The sequence below is a fragment of the Lepisosteus platostomus genome, chromosome 5, assembly GCF_059453375.1.
Source record: "Lepisosteus platostomus isolate fLepPlt1 chromosome 5, fLepPlt1.hap1, whole genome shotgun sequence".
Taxonomy (NCBI): Eukaryota; Metazoa; Chordata; class Actinopteri; order Semionotiformes; family Lepisosteidae; genus Lepisosteus; species Lepisosteus platostomus.
The window spans coordinates 32,597,241-32,619,215 of record NC_142615.1 but is presented as its reverse complement, the minus strand read 5'-3'; positions in this window follow the sequence as shown (position 1 = coordinate 32,619,215).

The following is a 21,975-nucleotide window of genomic DNA, read 5'->3' as shown; positions in this document are numbered from 1 at the left end:
CTCTCCATGAGACACACACACAAACAGGGAGAGAGCATAGGATCTGCCATTGTACAGCACCCCTGGAGCAGTTGGGGTTACAGGCCTTGCTCAGGAGCCCAACAGAGTAGGATTCCTCTGCCAGTCACAGGATTTGAACCAGCAACCTTTCAGCGATAGGCACAGATCCTTAGCCACAGAGCCACCACTCCACCCGATGTTAATTATTAACAGTTTTTAAACAAAATGTTTGGACATCATGTTTCATTTATTGGATGGCATTGTGGTGCAGTAGTTAACATTGCTGCCTCACAGCACTAATGACCTACATGTTCTTCCCATGTTCACGTGGATTTCCTACCACAGTCCAGAAACATTCTGACAGGTTATTTAGATTTTGGGATAACTGCTCCAGGTATCGGTGTGTGTTTGTGTCTGTGTGTGCACTGTGACGGACTGGTATCACTTTCTCCTGTTGTTTGCTTGGGTAGGCTCCAACTCCCCCATGACCCTAAATTGGATGAAGCTGTTAGAAAATGGTTGGAATTTCAATTTAAAAGACAATTTTTCACTAGGATCCAACAGATTGATGGAAGTGGAGCACCAGCAATGTGTCAAAATCACATTTACATTCTGCATGTAATGGCTGCATGTCCCGAGTTCATATATTTTTAGTAGTTAACATGTTTAATTATCAAGATGTAAATTGGTTTGATGGTTGCATTCTCACCAGGGCAGATGACTCCTGCGTCCTGTCCATGAGAGCACACTGCTCTCCCCCAGTGTGAGAGATGGCTCTCATTGCCCTGGCACTCAAACACATCAGCCCATACTGGTCCACTGCCCTGTCCAAACCAGGCCTGTCCTGGTGCTGCTACAGCCTCCCCACAGCCCAGCTGCTGGCAGAGAACACTGGCATCTCTCAGGTCCCAGTATTGGTCACACACAGTCCCCCATTTACTGTCGTACTAAAGCTCCACTTGTCCAGAGCAGGAGTCCGAGCCGTTCGCCAGCCTGAACCCTGTGTATCCTGCAGATAGGAGAGAACTTCATCAGCATGACACCATAACAGGGCACATGAAATGCAACAATAAAAAAAAATCAATAAGATGAAAAAACTGTAACATCCAGCTCTCAGTGACTCAGGCAGAAACTTCCATCACCTCAGCCATTATACTGCGCTATTTTCACACCAGGCGGGCTACTGGAACAATGACACAGGGACTGTCCAACATCAGTGCTACACTAGTCCTACACAAGTCTCATACACTGCCTCTGCAATACCCACAAATACTCACAAATACTACAATACTCACAAATGACAACAACCTTGCCTTTAGTTAAGTGATCTTATCTTACCTGTGCAAGTGAGACCCACAGCTCTGCTCTGGGAGCAGCTCTGCTCTGGCCTGGCTGCAGTGGGGCAGTGCCGTAGCTTGGACTCTCGTCCTGTACACTGGAACTGCTCTGACCCGACTGGACCCTGGCCCTGTCGGAAATGAGCGCCTCTGTGTATCACTGAAGGAGCCCCACAGTCCAGCTCTCGACAGACAACCTCTGCATCCTGCCAGTCAAAGTCAGAGTCGTACACTGAGGTCCAGGTGTTCTTGAGATTCACCTCCACTCTCCCAGAGCAGAGACTGTGTCCATTCACCAGCCTCACAAAACCTGCAATAGAGAACTACAGGCTGTCAGTCTGAGCAGGGAATCTCTCATAGTGCAGCTCATTGCTCACTGCCACTGAACCTGGTGCCTGTGAGAATTAAACTTACTACCCTATGAAAATAAACCAACTTCATGTGAAAAAATAAATATGATAGATTCTCAATTTAAATCTTGACTTCTTATTGTTCCATTCATAAACAGATTTACTCCTACAATTTGGCGTAGAAAATTACATTTTAGAAATACATACACTATTACAATCAATTGTACAATAATGCAGAGTGCTTTCAATAAGAATATAGATAATAGGATAGATATAGATAAAAAAGTAGATAATAGGATATAAATAAAAATGAAATGAAAGAGAGGAGAGTCAGAAGACAATCTGAAAGGTCAACATCAGATAGTTAAACCAAAAAATCTTTTAGGGCTGAATGTTTTTACTGAATGTAAAATTGATTGTTTTCCTCCAGAATTAATGTAGATACATGTACATCTAATAATTGTAGATGAATGTTAAACTCTATTAAGATCAAAGACTCTAAATCATCAATCCCACCTCTGTGCTCTAACATGTGCCTCCAAAGAATGTGTTCAGTGCATCATTACCTTTACGCTGGGGCAAATACAAGATATGAAAATCAGAGACACTAAATTAATCAGTTTGTGTAATACTACAAATCAAACTATCACCCTCATTCCAGCTGTTCCACATGTTCATAGCAATAACCACAGTGCTGAAGATGCCACCTGTGGAACACATTTGACTGTAGAATAAGTAAAAATAGAAACTGATCACAAATCCATCCATCCATTTTCGAACTGCTTCTTACAATTCATGATTCCCAGTGTAGCTAGGGATGTAGACTTAATAAATACAGAAGAAAAAAAAACTGATCCATATCACCAAATTCACAGAAGCAGAATGGCATGTCATATACTCAAAGAAAAGATTCCCCATTGCCTGGCACTGATGAAACAGGACTGTCTGACCTGGGCACTGACACACACTCTGGACAAGACCAAGACTGTCACAGCCTGGCACTGGTGGAGCAGGACTGTCTGACCTGGGCACTGACAGATACTCTGGACAAGTCCAGGACTTGCCTGTTGTATTAGTTCATGTGAAGATGCTCATTCAAATGTTTAGCGTTAGTTTTTGTTTTGTTTTTGGGTTGTTTTTATTGTTCTGTAAATAATGAAACACTACTTTGGAAATGAAGGCTGTATTTGTGTTTATCCAAAGACCTGCCTGTTTACAGCATCTGGTTTCTGGGTTTGACACTAACTTACAAAGCGTTTTTGTTTTCTGAAACCTGAACCCTGGAAGACATGGAACAGAGGGAGAAGGACATTTTCTGAGATGTTACATCAGATTTTTTAGTTAGTTTCTAAGAATGTGATTGTATTCATTATGTATTTAAAAAGGTTACATATGTACACTGAGAACTGAGGGCACCTTTGCTAAAGGATTGTAGGAATATGGAACAGGTTACCCAGATATCCCAGCTTTCTTGAAGAAACAGTGGATGAGATCCTTGGATCAATACTGACTACCAAATGGACCAGGAAGCTGAGAGATCTCCTCTACTTTGTAATAGATTAAATTTTGAGAATACATATCAGTTATACTGTTTTTATTCTATAGTTTTTATTTCTATAGTTTTTAGATATTGTTGTAACTAATTTGTTTCACTCAATCTCAGAGAATGTTGTCGTTGTTGTAATGTTTGTAAATATGTCAGAGAAAAGCAACTGATGTTCAATGTCAATGCTGTAATTCTTTGATCAATACAGCTCTTTGAATCTGAATTAAATAGAGAAAAGGGAGACTTAAGAGTGACACAGCAGAACTGTAAGTGAAAATGATGCTGGTGAATTACAAGGAAGACAAACAGTAGTTTTCAAATCAAGACCAAGAATACATTTGTTTATACTGATCTATCGGTCACATACTGTAAATTTATTTGTACATTTACAGCCTTATGATCAAACACTGTCCTTTGGCCTCTTTATTGGTCAATTGTAAAACCTAACAGGAATCATACAGGTGGGGTTGGGGGTTTCAGTCAGTTTTCAATATCTTTTCTACACACTGCAGGAAATACAATCCTGAAGGAGAAAAGACACACAGTGACAGGGAGGAGTGCTGTTACAGCTCTCAGTAGGACAGGAGCAGCAGCAATGGGAGGATGGACAAATGATGAAGGACTCTAGATTGGTGCAGGAGTTTTAATTATCCTCAGTGCTTGAGACTGGAGAGAGTCTGTGTCTCTTACCTGAACAGATCACTCCAGCATCACAGTCATGATCCTGATAATAGCTCATCTTTTTCACTTCTTGTTTTCCACAGTCCCTCAGCACAGCCTCTGACCCCTTGCAGTTGACCTGATTCAGCGGGACTGATCCAGACCCTGGTCCAAAGTGAGCTCCTCCTGGTGCTGAAACAGCAGATCCACAGCCCAGCTGTCTGCACACCACTGTAGCATCATTGAGATCCCAACCATAGTAAATTACTGTCCCCCACTCTCCACCATGATACACTTCCACTGTCCCCTCACAGGGACTGGCACCATTCACCAGCCTCACATCAGCACTGCCTGCAGAGAGAGAGAAACAATCCCTATCACCACGTCTACAGGATATTTTTATACTAAGACATTTTAAAAGCACATCTGGAATTTTTATTTTGTTTTACCTGCTTGATTGGTTTGCTAGTCTCTCCCATGGGGAACAAGAGACAGTGGAGTGACAGGAAGTCCACCAGCAGCCATCTTACCTCTCCCTCCACACTGCTGTGTCCAGATCCTGTTATATATCTCTCTGTCCATATCACTGTGTGACTGCAGAGGGCTGTTCTGCTGTGGTTACTACAGTGGACAGTGGTTGTAAAGACTGTGCTCATGTGTTTCTAAAAGCTGTGGTTAGTTCAGTGGACAGTGGCTGTAATGATGGTGTTCCTGTGTTTCTAGAAAATGTGGTCTGTATAGTGGTCAGTTGGCTGTAATGATGGTCTTCCTGTGTTTCAGGAAGCTGTGGTCAGTAGAGTGGACAATGGCTGTAAAGACTATGTTCTTCAGTTTCTAGAAGCTGTGGTCAGTATAGTGGACAGTGGCTGTAATGATGGTGTTCCTGTGTTTCTGGAAGCTGTGGTCAGTGTAGTGGTCAGTAGCTGTAATTACGGTGTTCCTGTGTTTCTGGAAGCTGTGGTCAGTACAGTGGTCAGTAGCTGTAATTACGGTGTTCCTGTGTTTCTGGAAAATGTGGTCAGGACTGTGGACAGTGCCTGTAATGACGGTGTTCTGGGTTTCTGGAAGCTGTGGTCAGTACAGTGGACAGTGGCTGTGGTGTCAGAAGGCTGAATGACTGAAACCAGGTTTGGTGTATCTGGTGTATCTGGGTCTCAGGCCCCACATGTACTTAGCAGTGCACACTGACCACACGTCTGTATCAGACACTGATTTAAACACTGATAAGTCTTTTTAATGGTCTACTTTGAAAATAAGTTATAAAATCCAAAACAGAATCAATAAAAATATTTTCTTAATAGATGGATGCTTCACAACATGTGCTGAAATATGTGAAGTGTAATGCTGCAGAAAGATGGAAAATCTGCAGCAGGAGATATAATTGAAACCCAGGCGCAGGACTTTGAGCTCTTTCAGAGTTTGAATGATCAGGGAGTAACAGATCGAATGCAGGTTGCTGGGCTGAATGAAAAAGGTGAGCAGAAAGAAAAAATAAAGAGGGACACCTGTCTCCCAGCTGAAATAAAGAAAACAAAGGCTGGAGAGTCAGTGAGGAAAAGGAAAGAATTAAAACACAGAAAATATTTCAGGATCGAAGAGCAGGAGTAGTGAGAAATTAAAATAACCGAGTGATAAACTTGACTATGAGAGGAATGTGATCGCTAGGTTCACAAGGTTTAGCTCTAATGATGGAGATTCGGTGTTCTGAACAGTTTCAAATAAAGAGGTGATTAGTGTAACTGGGAGCCTGAATGAAAGACTGAAGGTTTAATTGAAAGATGTCTTGACCCAGTCTGAATGACAGGGTGAGCACTCAAGGGAATGTTGCTGTTGAGTCAGTCCCAGCCCAGACTGTACGTGAAGTGTGTATACTTACTGTCCAGGGCACATTTACAGTAACTAGATTTGTTCTTTTTGATTTCATTTTCAATCACCTTCAGTTTGGAGTGTGAAATATTTTTTTCCATTACACACTATATGCTACAATTCATTTAAATACTACTTTTTATTCATATATTTTTTGCTATGCTTACATGATAAATATGTGAACAATGTGTTTTAGCTTTTACCTCTTAGTACATAATTCACAGATTGAATTATAGTTGCACTTAATAATATATTCTAGAATCACAGTGCACAGGTTGTTTTTATTCATCTTTTTTTTTAATTCCATAATTTAAGAAAGATTATCCCTATCATTAGTTATCTAAGACTTACAAACAACAATTCATTTAGCTGTGAAGTATCAGTCAAATGCAGAATAAACATGGAAAAAATAATTAAACCTTTCTCTCTTCAAAATGAAGGACTTCCGGGTCAAATACACATTTCTTCCAACATAATAGACACATTTCTCAAATAAAACTCTAGTCTGAACAGATCCCAAACTTTTGTTTAAAGTTGAAAAAACTACAAGATTTGCCTCAGGACTCTGAAACTGGAACCCAGTATGGATTCAGGTCAGAAAACTACAACACACTGCAATACAAATACCTACCACCTGAATGTGACTGTTATAACAAATAAACACAACTATATGTCTTGTCCTCAATCATGTTACAATGTTAGATCCTTCTGTAATATAATTACCATAGTATCTAAAACTACTGTAATCATTCTAAAAAATAACCATGGTTCAAAAATATTTTAATACATTTACCTTCAGTACTCCTATTTGTATTAGCACATTCACCTGCAATAGTTACTAATATTATTTGTTAATTGGAAACGTGCCTTAAATATACTTTTATCTCTGATCACCTGTCTGTAATTGTTCTTTGCACTAAAATTGTCACCTTCTCTCAAAATACTCTATTTTGTAATAACATTTCCATAATGTTATTATTATTAATGTTACTTTAATAATACAGTAAATACAAAATGTGTCAATAGTAATAATACTGGAGTCTCAATAATACTCTAGAATTTAATAACACACTTATATCAGTTAAAATATTGGTCTAAAAATACTCCAGTGTTTAATAATACATCAGTTAATTACTTTAATAAAACATATTAATTCATCAGTGTGTAAAATAAAATATCAGTCCGATCAATACAACAGTGTTTAAAAACAACTGATCTCCGTTAATACACTAGTCTGTTATTTTACCTGTTAGAGAGGGCAGAATTGAGCACAATGAAATAAACAACCCCTGGTAAATATTTTGAAGACGTTGTATTATTGTTAAAACATTTGTATTCCTTTTTTTTTTTGCAAATGGGAAAATTTCCACAAGTCCTAGCACATGACCCAAATTACAACAAGTATTTTGTTTTTTATTATTATGGTAATAGATAAGGGATTGTCAAGTTGTACAACATTTTTGATAAAGTTGATAAATATCTACTATATTAAACGTTATAATAATTCTATGTTAGTACTTAAAAAACATTATCCTTAGACTGTGTTGTGTGTAATAGTGTATAACTGCATATAAAACTATTAATACAGCATTAATAGAAAACAGTTTAAAAAACATATAAGCTGAATTAATATTATGATTAATTGTAGAGGTGAAATTCTTGTTAATACTGCAAATTGTTTATTATTTTTCCTTATTTATAGCACCAGAAGAAAATCAATTATAATTTTAAGGAATATCCATAAAGCTGAGTTTTAAATTAAACAGAAAAGCACTTCTGCATGCTGTGGTCACTACGGCGGGCAGTGGCTGTAATGACTGTAGAACCTCAGATGGCTGGTCCTGGGTTCCAGGAGACCGTGGTCACTATACTGGACAGTGACTGTACTAACTCTGTGGCTTCCAAGTCCTGGGACCAGTGTTTCTGTGTTACTGGGACCTGTGGTCACTACAGTGGTCAGAGGCTGACAGGTACTTCACATGTTGTACTGAAATGTGTGTGAGGTGTATATTCCCATTGTCTGTATGTGAATTGTTGACAAAGATTTTCTAGCCTTTACCTGCCAACATCTAAACTTAACACATGATCATCAGATTAAATTATATTAAATAACAACATTTTTCAAAAATTCCAGACAGCCCAGTAAAACTGTACCGGCTGTAATAATATTTAATATTTATTAATTAACCATACTATTTTTAACCATACTATTTTTGCACTTTTCCAAGAATTACCTTGCACTATTTTTGTCCTGTTATATTTTCTCTGTTTGCGGAATTTTGCACAGATTTGATTACTTGATTACATGTTATTTATGTTATGTTATTACATGTTACTGTTTTTGCTATTGTGTTACTGTCTATTGTCTTATCTTCTGTCCTATTTATATAATGCACCTGAGTGACTAATGAGAAACACTTTTCATTATACTATGTACCTGTGTAAGTTTAATGACAATACAGTTGAATTTAATTGAATTGAACAGGTTTAACATATAGGCACAGATACATTTATTGTGATGTTGTCCTGAGCAACTGCTCAAAAATCTAAACTTGAGTCCTGTGATTACGAATTAATTTTTAAATATTGCATTTGTACGATAACATGTAATTAAATATTTAATTTGTATTACTCATACTTATATAATTGCATTTGATAATAATTTCAGATTTCGAATGTATTCAAAAATAATAAAGCATTCTTATTAAAACTTCACAATTTACAAAAAAAACCTGTCATAAGATAACTAACCTAAAAACACAAATTAAATTATTTAGCTGTTAAATAATAGACAAATCCTGTATAAACAGAAAACACAACTACCATTTTTTAATTCTTCCTGTAATTCCACAATGTCTTGTAGTTGTTAAATTATTAATGTTACACCTCAGTTTCTGATGAGACCCCAGTTAATAATAATACACCTACAATACTAAGAATTTCCACAATTTTGTTAATATTTTTCATTTTATAGCTTATAAACCAATAATGAATGTAACTTTTATTAGCCTGTGCTTTTCAATGTGAAAACAAGCAAACCTGGTCTTTATGAACCAGGTTATACATACAGTATACAAATTGTATTTTCACACTATAAAAATACAAGAGCTAATTGTCCTATGACTGAAAATGTTTTACATTTTCAAAATGTAATTGTAAGTCTTTAAAACGAAGAATTCACATTCATAACTTCCTATCATATTGGAACACATATTCTTATAACATCTAGAGGAACTACTTGTTTTCACAGCAACTGAACATCACACAGCTTAACGATAGAAACCCGGACTGTCTGAATACACCAAAGATATAATGGCAGCATTAAAACTCCAGTCTTAATTCTCTAGCATAAACACTTTATGTGGTAATAACACATTTACTGTATATCTATCAATACATCAGTCTGTAATAATTTAATATCAGTCTCAACAATAATTCACTATTTAAAAACACGTGTATTTCTATTAATGCACCAGTCTGTAATAAGACAATACAGAGGAGTCAGAATTGAACACAATAAAACAATAAACAACCCAGGGTATTTCTGAATCATCCTGTATAATATGATATTATTCTAGAAACATTTTTTATTGCTCACACTTTTTTTGTTTTCGAGTAAATGAAGACTTTTTCACATGTCACAGCATATCACTCAAATTATCACTTATATATAAAGTTTATTATTACAGTAAAGAGTAAGTTAAATAACTTTTTAAAGATTTTATACACTCCATGTTTTCACAAATTATCAATAGAGGGTTATAATGGCCAGCTTCTGCTCTATCCATCTATAACATTATTGTTATATAATGTTTAGAAATCTTAAGAATATTTTAAAAAATCCAATAAAAATTAAAAGCAACTAATTATGTTTAGACACAGCTAATTATATTTCCTTACTTACAGACCAAGATAAAATACAGTTATAATATTTTTGATGAATACCCACAAAGTTGAATGTAAAATAACATTTAAAAATTGTTCAACCCACTTATTGCTCCATTTTCATCAAAACTTTACTTAATTTAATTCCAGTTGTTGTCTGTCTGTCTGGACAGGAGAATACTGGTCACTTACTGGCTGAGCTGTGCAGCACCAGGACAGCGAGAGAGAAGATGGACAGGCAGCTCTCCATTGTCATCAGGACAGAGTGCAGCTGAGACCCCTGTCTTCACCCCTGAGCCCACAGGGCAACTGAGCTGCTGCTCCGCACCCCAGACCCCCAGTAACAACACAGCCCCCCGCCCCGCCAATCACACACAGCACTGCCTTTTCAGACTGACAGCAGGAACCTCTCACACAGGTGGGACGGCCAATCACACAGGGCCCTTTCAGTCTTCTCCATATACAGTATATCAGAGACACATCACTGTTTCCTCTCCCTGAAGACACTCCCAGCAGCGCGGAGGAGAGACAGGAGCAGCTCTGTGTCTCATTGGAGGAAACACAGATACAGATACAGACAGCAGGGCTGCAGGTGCTGCAGAGGCAGGAAGAGATCAGATATTAAACTAAAAAAATTGTAGACAAGTATTATATTTTTAAATCAGTATCAAGATAATCAATTATGTATATATGGTCCTGTAATTCTTGCTGTCTGTATCAGGAAGTGTCTAGAACATGGTCCTGTCTTTCTGTCTGTGTAAGGCAGTGTGTAGTGACTGGTGTCCTGAATATGGTCCTGTCTTGCTGTCAGTGTCAGGCAGTGTCCAGTGACTGGTGTCCTGCAGTGACTCACAGAGTTGTTGTGTCTCCAGACAGTAATGTCTTCTGGTCCTCTTCAAGGGCAGTGTGAGGAGAGCCTGTGCTCAAGGTGGCAGTGAGGTCATTCAGGTCAGCACAGGAATACAGAGACAAGGTGGACTGAATAAGAACTGGCTGTCCTGTGACTGTGATCAATAATTTAAATGAAAAAGAAAGAAAAGCTCAGCAGTGATTGTCCCTTATGTACTGAGCCTGTTGGACAGCAGCTCTTCCAGTTGACTCCCTCAGACCCTGAGTCTGTCCCTGCGCAGCTCCAGTCCACACAGATGTTCCAACCCCTCCAGCTGTGGCCCCAGTGTCTCTGTGTGGAGCCGACTGCATGACTGAGACTTTCTAACAGCACAGTGGAGCTGAACTGATACTGATACACTGATACACCCCCAATCTGAACAGTGTGAGGGGACAGCTCACATCCTCTTCCTTATTATTATAGGTAGTAGGAGCAGCAGTAGGAGCAGCAGTAAAATATTAGTAGTAGCAGTAGTATCAGTGGCAGCAGCAGTTGTGGTAGCAGTAGTAGTATTAGCAGTTATGCTGTATTTAAACTCTCCTGTTCAATATAGCAGAGTTCTTGTGTTACAGCTTCACCATAATAGCTGCAACAGCAGGAGCCACAGAGCAGGAGTCAGTTTCAAATTTGAAAAAGCAACAAAATTATGAAAAAAAAGTTCAGTCCTTGTTAATACAGCGGTGATTTAAGGCAGAGCTTCACTGGAGCTACAGGTCAGGCTCTGCAGTGAGTCTCTGGTTTTTGCTCCTCTGAGCTCTTCCAGCACAGGAAGCCAGGCTGTACTGTGAGGCTGTGGATGTCAGTGTGATGAGGCAGTTGAGAGCTGAGCTGTACAGGGAGACACACAGGGAGCCCAGTGTTCAGAGCTCTACTGTTGTACAGGGACACACAGGGAGCCCAGTGTTCAGAGCTCCAGTGCTGCACAGGGAGACACAGGAGAGCCCAGTGTTCAGAGCTCTACAGGGTGACAGGTCCTCTGCCTACACAGCTCTCTCAGTGTGTCTCTCAGGGCTGAATAGGAGGGGCTGTTCCTGTCAGAATGGAGGCTGACTCTCAGAGCTCCAGTGTCAGTATGAGGAGAAGCTCCCAGACCTGACTGCTGCCAGAGCCTCTGAGCCTGAGTGGCCATGAGCCCTGAGCTCCTCAGCAGCTGAGAAAAGCCTCCTGTCTCCTGTGGTCACAGTGTGGTTGAACACCTGCACTGTCTCTCTCGCTGTGTGTGCTCTTATCTGTCTATCTCTCTCTCCTCTTCTCTCACTCTGACAGACTGTGCAGAGTATCTGAAGGGGATGTAACATTGCTTGACAAAGGAAAAGACTTCTCAGAGGCAGAATAAAACTCATACTCACACACAGAGCTCTTGGTCCCTCAGTACTTTACCCAAACTCCTCCCTCCTGAACAGACAGAAGCTCATCTCCATGCTTCTCTTTATCCTGACAATTCAGAACCAGAGGACATTCAGACAATCAGTGCTGCTACATGAACAATATCAGACAGAACAGCCTGGACTCAGGTCACATCTCCTTCCTCACAGCCTCTTAGTGTCAGAATATGTGATTATCTCTTATTATTATTTTTTACTGATTTAGTGAACAGCAGTATTGCTACTCTTATCAGTGTAATATGATTATCAGCAGCAGCAGACTGATGGTCTTGTCTACAATAGTGACCAGTTGACCAGACTGTACCTCTGAGCAGCAGGACTCAGATCACACAGAAGACCTGTCTGTGTGTTATTCCACACCAGCCCTGGGATTCATCGTCTCCTACACGGCTCTCACGGAGTCTTATAAATATACAGTTAAACAGAGTCTAATAACAGTTATACAGTTAATTAAATAATCAAACTGGCTGAGGAACTGAGAGTTGAAATAAAACCAGGAGATGCTCTTCAACCTCCAGGATCAGGAGTCTGATCCTCCTTGCTTCTATTCTGTGGAGATTCGTGTAAAACGCTTAAAAGCGCTTATTACAGGGACTTGTGCCCTTTTTCTTCTGCTCTACGGGAGTATGCTATACAACGCATTAGTCTGCGAAGTAAGCTATTGTTTTTGTTTCATAAATTGTATTCCTCGGTTTGTCGCTCTCCATTTCCAGCTGTTATGAATCGCCTTTATTTTTGGAAATGTTATATGTGTAAGAAAAGCCCCCCGGGCTCCGGACAGGAGTCTCCTCCAGCGGAGACGCGCTCTGCCGTGTCAGAAAGAGCGCTGTGGCGTCACAGACACCAGCCAGAGCGCCGGGATCGGAGAGCGAGACCGCGGGAGGCGCGCGGAGCGCACGGAGAAGACTTATTGATCACTTATCTATCGACAACCAATTAATTCAACTGAAGAACCATAGAATAATCGATTAACTTCACTGATTGGCGAGTACTGATTCTTTTCCCGTTTTGACCCTGTTTTAAATATCTAGAAAACAGTCAATACAGCCTGTATCGATCAATTTCAATAGCGCCTTAGTGTTAATAATGTTCAATCCAAAATTAAAGAATTATTATTCAAATGATTGTTTAGGAATTGTATGCTAGAGCTTAAAATTATATTCCAAGTTGATAAATACTTAAAAACTTTATTCCAAGTTGATAAATTTGTGTAAGTAAAAGCTTAAATGCATTTTTCCACTGCTTACAAATCATACGTATGGTAACCACGGCGACAGGCGCCACGTCACTGTGCACTGTTAGGTGTCTCGCCTTCGTCACAAAGAGCGGTGTGACGTCACGGATAGCAACTAATACTAATATTGTCTTCTTGTTAATATTAGTGTGAGTACAGTCGGTAGTTTTAAAATTAATGCTAGTGTTCATGTGAGTATTAATGATGATAGTGCTACTGATTGTTTTAATGCTAGTATTCCTGTTAATATTAGTGATAATTATAGAGATAAGGTTAGATTATTTACACTAGTAGTCATGTTAGTTTTAGTGATAGCATTACTGTTATTATTAGTATTATAAGTGTAGTAGTATTTTGTGTCAGTGTTAGTGATGATGATAGTGTAAGTCTTAGTGATAGTGTTACTGTTGCAATATAATTGTTATTTGTATTAGTGTTATTTATAGTGTATTTGTAGTTATGAGCGTATGTGTTTGTGAGTGTGTGGTGTTTGTGAGGAGTGTGTGGTGTCTGTCAGTGTGTGAATTTGTGTTTGTGAGTGTGTGGATGTGTGTCTATAAGTATTCGTAGTGTCTATGTGTGTGTCTGTGAGTCTGTGTGTGAGTGTTTGGATGTGTCTGTCAGTGTGTGATAATGTGTGTGAGTGTGTGGGTGTATATCTGTCAGTGTGTGTGAGTGTGTGTTTAGGTGGGCTTGGGCTCCACTGGTGTGTCTGACAGAAGTGACCCATCAACAGGTGTTGAGGTCCAGAGCTGTTTGCGAATGGAATCACTTTCTAGAGTCCAGACCCACATCCACAGATCTGTGAGTGCCCTGTTTTTATCACTATTACTAGTAATGACAGCAGTAGTAGTAGCAGGAGTATTATAATAATAATAATAATAATAATAATAATAATAAACTTTATTTTATATAGCGCCTTTAAAGGTGGCTTCTCAAAGCGCTTTACAGGATGACAATAACAATAAATAAGAAGACTACAACAATAAATAAGAAGATTTCACAAGATAGGACACAATTATAATTACAACAATACAACAATAACAATAGAGGAGACCGTGGAAGGTGGTATTAAGAAGAGCAGAGGGGTGAAGAATGGAACCAGTTAAGTAAAGGCTTTTCTGAAGAAGAAGGTTTTGAGTCTAGATTTGAAGGAGTTTGGAGAAGGTGACTCTCTAATATCCCTGGGCAAAGAGTTCCAGAGCTTGGGGGCATAGCAGGAGAAGGCCCTGTCGCCCATACAATGTAGACGGGCTTGGGGGACAGTAAGGAGGGCAGAATTTGAAGAGCGGAGGTTGCGAGGTGGGGAGTAGGGCGATAAAAGTTCAGACAGGTATTGAGGTGCCAGGCCATGTAAAGCCTTATAGGTGAGCATGAGGATTTTAAAGTCTATGCGGAATTTGACCGGAAGCCAGTGCAAGGACTCCAGGATAGGAGTAATGTGAACACTTGCACTAGACCTGGTCAGGATATTAGTATCAGAATAAGTATTAGAATCTGAAGTCATGGTGGTAGTAGTAGTAACAGTAGTAGTATTAGCAGCAGAAGCAGTAACAACAGTGGCAGTTGGATTATCCAAGCAGTTACTTCAGAAACTACAGTTTTACACATTTATACTCTACTTTTCTATGCATGTTTTGTAAATTGCCTTGATGCTCTGGATTAATTAAATTAAATTAATTCTTTATATAGCGCCTTTCACAATAACTAGGTTGCCCCATGGCGCTTAACAAAGGAAGTGACTGTACAGTGGATATAAAAAGTCTACACACCCTTATTGAAATTGCAGGTTTTTGTGATGTTAACCCAGAAATCATGTCAGATGTCTTTTCATCCTTAATGTGACCTTGCAACCAACAAAATTCAAGAGAAAATTTTTGGAAAAATAATTGAAACTAATAAACCTACAACACCCTGGTTGCATAAGTGTGAACCCCCCCAACTAATACTTTGTGGAAGATCCTTTTGCATTTATTACAGCAGTAAGTGTTTGTGAATAAGTCTCCATGAGCTTTGCACACCTGGACTTTGCAATTTACTCTGTAGACAAGCAAATCTGTTCAAGGAAGAAACCCAGTTTAGTGAACTACTGGTGAATTCAGCACAGCTTTTGTCATCGCTTGTCAGGTTGGCTGAGTGGTCTAAGGTGTCAGACTTGAGAACTGATGTCTTTCATCTTGGGTGGGTGTTCTGGTCTCCGAATGGAAACATGGGATTAAATCCCACTTCTGACAGCTACTTTTTTATTTTTTTGTGCATTGTTCCTGTCTTATTGTGCTGACAATGACAATAGGAGGAAAACAGAGAAACCGCTTTTCAAGAACATGATGGGCAGGAAAATGCTTCGTCAATACTTAAATGTGATTAGCAGAAAGGAACTTTTAGTTGGGCTCCGATTTCTGCCTTAAGAACATTTTGAGCTGTCTGTAAGTGAAGAAAGATTTCCGGTAAGGTATGCATTCAAAAGTCAAAGACCGAAATATAAAAGCAGCAACACTGCGATTTGTGAGTGTTCTGTACTGTTAAAATCCATGGGTTTTCATGCCTCTTGGATTTCTTAGCCCAAGAAGTGATTCCTGTTTCATTTTCTATTCACCAGCTCGATTTGCATTACACTCCTCAAACCTCAAAACCGAATAACAAACGCTAATCAAAGTTGTACAAGGGCTACACTACTTTGCCCCATCTAAATACCATAATGTGAAATTAAGAAAAAGCAGTATTTTGACAAAGTGCGGTCTTCAAACAGTAAACGCTCATGTGTTTATACTTACTCGTGAGCAGATCACCCTCGATTTAGGAAAGCCTTTGCTTGCCCCTTGCTTTCACAGCGATATCTGAATCGAGCCCCAAAGTGGTAAGAAAGCTGAATTACACAAAGCTCATAAGACATTGGGTTGTCACTGTACCCTACCACGTCTTGCTTGCACTGTCCTACTAAAAAAATAGAGGGATCAGAAAGGACACAAACAAACCTTGAATCCACAATTCTGAACTTAAGGGTCACCAGCTCTACAGACTGCACCTCTCTTGCTCCTCTACTACAACAGTAATATTTCTAGCGTTGGTTGAACATGGTATAGTAGGCTGACAGCTGAAACACATGGCTCACAACCAGTGACAGTATCATCACCTGCAATTTCCCTCACGGGATCAATAAAGTATCTATCTATCATCAGATATCGCTGCGGCATATTGGTTTGGAAGCAGGAGTAAATATCCCATGGAAACATGTATGCCTCCATTAACATCGTATAGTAGGTGGACATCTTGGCTATGAGGGTTCAAACCCTGTCCGTGCTTCTTCATTCTGCACCACGTTTCTTTATCTAGGTCTTCAAATTACTTGGCAAAACATTGGTTCTTGTTACTCTTTCTCTTAAGCGGAAGATTGGTAGTTCAAGCCCACCTAGAGGAGCACGTCTTGTGATTCCCATGTAAGCATAATATCTGCTCAAACTGGATTATTGTTCTCAGTGACACCTAAAACATCTTGATATTTGCAAGAAATGCAAATATTGTGCTCGTTTAAAGCTACAAGAAGTAATCAATTTAGTACTTAAGTGAATATGATCTGGAATGCTCAATAACGACCAACATCAGCAGCTTCCAAGAAATTAATTTGAATTTCATACTCACCTTGCATTCTCAGCTATCATACTTCAAAATTACAGTGCAGATTTGGTGGAGAACTTCACAAGCATTATTAGGTTTGGACTGTACAATTGTATTTTAATATCTCTGTATATGTACCTTCATTTTAATATACATGTAACCATAAATGCTGTTTAGTATATTGTACTTTTGTTGTACTTTTTAAAACATTTTACCTGAGGACGCAAGGGGACTGTTATATCTTGTGATACATGCAAGACATCTGTAAAAGGTGAAATTTTAATAAAATTGGTGATTAAAAGAAAACCACAACTTGTATGATATTATCCCTCGATATCGAAGATCAATTGAAGGATTTGAAGAAACTATCAAAGAAACAACAGCAATAGCAGATGTTTGGGTTTTGAACCAATGATTACACCTCAATAATCAATTCGTCCTCAAAAAAAGAAGAGACAGGCATGTTTTGAGCCTCATAATGATCCTCTTCTGGATCCACAAGAAACGTGTTTTGGATGTACTTATAACTTCCATCGAAGAGAGATCTCATCAGTTGCATGCAATTGAAACTTTCAACTTTTTGGATGGTATTGAAAATATTTTTAAAAAATAAAATAAACAATTTTCCAAAGAAGATCTCATGAAGTATTGCCAGGATCTATTCTTAGCGTTTGGTAGTGATAACACTGCTGATATTGATGGAGTAGAAACGTACGATGCGTTAACAGGATTTCTGAAGCGAGAAGTCCTAGAATGCCGCCTATAAATGAGCTAGGATTCATACCAAGAAATACTTTTTGTTTTCCACCCAGAAGGCTGCTATTGCATTACACATCTTGTGAACATTACCAGTTTTGGTAGCTTCTTGGCGCGATTTTCCAAAACCGAAACTAATAAAATTATTTAAGATGCACAATGTCCAAAAATTGTAAATCGAGACTAGTATTTCTACAGAAGAAAATATTCAACTGAAATATTAATAAGACTACAGATGCAGCCATTCAAAATGGGTGAGGTATTTCGCGGCATACCGCAACACGCCCACCGGGGTATCATGCAGTTCACGTGTGTCACGTGACTAACTATCCGGCGTCGCCTTGTAAAACTGCCAGGGGGAGCTTAACCTCTCATGTACAGCATTTGAGCCTTTAATTTTGAACTGTGTATTACAGCATGTTAATCATCAGTCATTAAAATGTTGGTATATTTTATGAAAGCAAGATTGCTCAGTTGGACAAAAGTACACAACCTACCTTTATCAGAAATATTTATGCATCAAAGCCTTTACTGAAGATATTACTAATAGTATTAATAATGGATGACTTTGGACAAGCTGTATACTCAAAGTATAATTTCTTTAGCACATTTGTACAAGCACTTGGAATCTGTCCAAGCCATACTTTGTCAGGCATTTTGTTTTACTTCAACGGGCATAAAAACTTCCTTGCTTTTAACAGGGCGTTTCATAATTTCTAACTACGAAAATGATTTAAAATGCGACACCTATCATTCAACTAGAGCTTAAAATATCACAAGGATCCTCAAGAGCACAGCAAAGAGTGTATTAAAAGACACTTGTATTTATCAACGCTTTCTTTTCCGTATACCAGATTTTATGGAACCACTTCAGAGGGGTGTCAGCCTGTCAGATTCCAGGAATCGGCACTTTAAAGGAAAAATACACACCGGTATTCCATTTCTCCCTAACGATTTTAAGCATCGAAGTATTTAACTAGCATGTGAAATAGCGTGTGAAAAAGTGGTAGTTTTAAGCTTTTCTGCTAATATAATATGGAATCGCGTATCTAAAGAATTTGTGTACTGCGACAGGGCTGTGTAGGGCTGTGTAGGGCTGTTTCGCCTGCCTGTTCATGCAAGCTGTCTTGTAGCCTACTGGTCTAGGTGCGTGACTACCAACTAGCAGGTTGTGTGTTTGAATCCAGCTGGTGCTGGACTTTTCATTTTTATTTATTTATTTTTTAATCGCATAACATAAACATATTACCGTATGCAAACTGTACTGTATACAGTATGTATATGTATATTTAATGTCTTAACTGTGCCCGTTTAAGTATTGAATATTCATATCTAATTTTTTAAAGGTATTTAGAAATGAGTTATTTCAAGATGAAAAAGAAAACATACACGAAACATGGTTTCAATACGTTTAAGTATTGAATATTCATATCTAATTTTTTAAAGGTATTTAGAAATGAGCTATTTCAAGATGAAAAAGAAAACATACACGAAACATGGTTTCATTATGACCAGAATCGGTCTTGAGATATTTTTAACTTGATTTACAGTATTTGAGAGGTATTTCTTAACACCGATACTACAGTGCTTAAGTACTGCTCACGTATATGTTTCTAGGTTTATATTATGCAATTCATACGGTCAAATTACTTTTGAGCAACTAATAAGAAGCGCGAAACGGTATGCGTTTTAGTTTCGTTTTGTGCTGGGACCCGTGGATTGATTAGAGATATCAAGTACATACAAGTCATTTTTTAAATGTTGTAGTTCGTCTTGAAAAAATGTTACGAGTACATCATCTATCAACAATTACACAGGTTCTGTTTCCATATTGCGGATTTTGGTTACGTAATATTATTTTCTAGATTTCACGTTGTGAATATATGATTTGGGCAAACAGAGCCGCAAAGAAGTACATTATTGGTTGTTGTTTTTTTTTTGCAGTTTTATCTAGAACAAGCGATGCTTAAACCTTTGTCTGATTCTTGTGAAACTATCCACACGACAGTTACAGTACCTAGGAGTTGACTTCAGTGATGTCACTGATGGGATGTTTCTAAAAATCCATCCTCTGTAAAACGTCTTCTCTAGTTGTCCTGCATATGTATTCGCTAATGAAGCTGTGTGTTCTGAGCCTGGATCTCTACATTTCTGTATGAACCAGCTTAGAGGGCTAAAGACAGCTTGTGTTTAAATTGAGTGTAAGGCAATTTATGCTTCTAAAGTCATGGTCAGCATTTATTTTTGTACTGTGCTGTAAACTTGTTCTGTGCCAAGTCACATTATTTTATAGCGTTTTTATAGCGTTATCAAATCCGGTGGCGCTGTGTGTTAGTTTCCTGACTCCCATGTCACATGGTCTGTGATTGAAACCTGTAAAACCGGTTTAATTCGTCACAGCCAGCACTCTTCAGGTGTGAAGGTCTTCTGCTCAGAATGAAATGCTAAAATGTTTGTGTATATTCTAATGGTAGTGGGGGCAGGGTGTGTGGGAACAGGTTTGGTTGAAATTGCATTGGAAATCTATGTTCTTCACACCTGAAACTTTTCTCTGGAAGCATTTTCTTCGCAGTTTAACCGATCTTGTTACAGCATGTTACAGTTTACTATTATTAACCATATTAATTTTAAGTGCTTAATGTAAAATCTTGTAAAAATATATTTTCATTGTTCAAATATACATTAAGTCTGACTATCATATAATAAGTTAAATACAAAACTAAAGAAAAAATAGGGTTAGATATAATTCAAAATATTTTGCTAACAATGTTAACTGTTTATGAATAATAAAATGTAATATCTAAGGAGTAGGATGGCACAGTTGTTAGTATGTTTTTTGTTTTGTTTCTTTTTCATAAATACAACAGTAGTACCTGATGTCTCAGTGGCTTTCAAAATTAAATTATGCATGCAAACCTGTGAACTAGAAAGATATCCATCCATTATATTCCATAATATCCATGAAATATATGGCGCTGAAATATGTGTGACGCAGTGGTGGCCTGACATGGTGAGGTGCCCTGGCAGCTGTATGATGCAGTGGTGGTCGGGTATGTAGAGGTGCACTGGCAGCTGTGTGTTGTGACGCAGTGGTGGCCTGGCACGGTGAGGTGCGCTTGCAGCTATGTGACGCAGTGGTGGCCTGGCACGGTGAAGTGCGCTGGCAGCTGTGTGATGCAGTGGTGGTCGGGTATGTAGAGGTGCACTGGCAGCTGTGTGTTGTGACGCAGTGGTGGCCTGGCACGGTGAGGTGCGCTGGCAGCTGTGTGATGCAGTGGTGGCCTGGCACGGTGAGGTGCGCTGACAGCTGTGTGGTGTGGCGCAGTTGTGGCCTGGCACGGTGAAGTGCGCTGGCAGCTGTGTGATGCAGTGGTGGCCTGGCACGGTGAAGTGCGCTGGCAGGTGGGTGATGCAGTGGTGGCCTGGCACCGTGAGGTGCGCTGGCAGCTGTGTGGTGTGACGCAGTGGTGGCCTGGCACGGTGAAGTGCGCTGGCAGCTGTGTGGTGTGACGCAGTGGTGGCCTGGCACGGTGAGGTGCCCTGGCAGCTGTATGATGCAGTGGTGGCCTGGCACGGTGAGGTGCGCTTGCAGCAATGTGACGCAGTGGTGGCCTGGCACGGTGAGGTGCGCTGGCAGCTGTGTGATGCAGTGGTGGTCGGGTATGTAGAGGTGCACTGGCAGCTGTGTGTTGTGACGCAGTGGTGGCCTGGCACGGTGAGGTGCGCTGGCAGCTGTGTGATTCAGTGGTGGCCTGGCACGGTGAGGTGCGCTGACAGCTGTGTGGTGTGGCGCAGTTGTGGCCTGGCACGGTGAAGTGCGCTGGCAGCTGTGTGATGCAGTGGTGGCCTGGCACGGTGAGGTGCGCTTGCAGCAATGTGACGCAGTGGTGGCCTGGCACGGTGAGGTGCGCTGGCAGCTGTGTGATGCAGTGGTGGTCGGGTATGTAGAGGTGCACTGGCAGCTGTGTGTTGTGACGCAGTGGTGGCCTGGCACGGTGAGGTGCGCTGGCAGCTGTGTGATGCAGTGGTGGCCTGGCACGGTGAGGTGCGCTGACAGCTGTGTGGTGTGGCGCAGTTGTGGCCTGGCACGGTGAAGTGCGCTGGCAGCTGTGTGATGCAGTGGTGGCCTGGCACGGTGAAGTGCGCTGGCAGGTGGGTGATGCAGTGGTGGCCTGGCACCGTGAGGTGCGCTGGCAGCTGTGTGGTGTGACGCAGTGGTGGCCTGGCACGGTGAAGTGCGCTGGCAGCTGTGTGGTGTGACGCAGTGGTGGCCTGGCACGGTGAGGTGCCCTGGCAGCTGTATGATGCAGTGGTGGCCTGGCACGGTGAGGTGCGCTTGCAGCAATGTGACGCAGTGGTGGCCTGGCACGGTGAGGTGCGCTGGCAGCTGTGTGATGCAGTGGTGGTCGGGTATGTAGAGGTGCACTGGCAGCTGTGTGTTGTGACGCAGTG